A 612-nucleotide genomic window follows, 5' to 3' on the forward strand; every position below is an offset into this window, starting at 1 on the left:
TCTTTTCTTGATATTTCTCGTTTTTTTTTCAAATTATGTAAGATATTTTTAATATCATTTTACAAAGATAAACAGAAACAAGTGTTTTTTTTTTTATCTTTCGCTTTTTATAGGAAATTTAATTAAAAGCTAAATCTTTCTTATTACATCCGAGAGTGTTTCTTTGTGATTTAGAGATTTTTCCAGTACAATTAAGTGTATTTATTTTTAAAAATTTGCGCGGATATTTACGCCAGTGTGCCGAAAAGTCAGCACTTCTCTTAACTGTTTTACTTTGTCACTATCCTCACATTCAAAACTGAAATTCTCAGAATAAATATCTTCTATCATCTTTTTTTAGCAGTGTTAATAGTATAGTATAATAGTAGTCAGTTAATAAAAATAAACAACCGTCTACAAAGAAATAAAATCGGCAAATGCATTCTAGAAAACTAAAACAATGTCGAAAACTGCTCTCTTTGTGGAATAACGATGGATTTGGAGAAGAAATATATTATCGGATATGCTGCGATTCATGGCAATTATTTATGCCTTCCTTTTTAGTAAATTAACATTTCGGTTTTTTGTGTTGGAAACTTCTCGTGGGCCGCACGAAAATCTCTTTCGGGCCGC

This window comes from Cololabis saira, chromosome 16 (assembly GCF_033807715.1).
Source record: "Cololabis saira isolate AMF1-May2022 chromosome 16, fColSai1.1, whole genome shotgun sequence".
Lineage (NCBI taxonomy): Eukaryota > Metazoa > Chordata > Actinopteri > Beloniformes > Belonidae > Cololabis > Cololabis saira.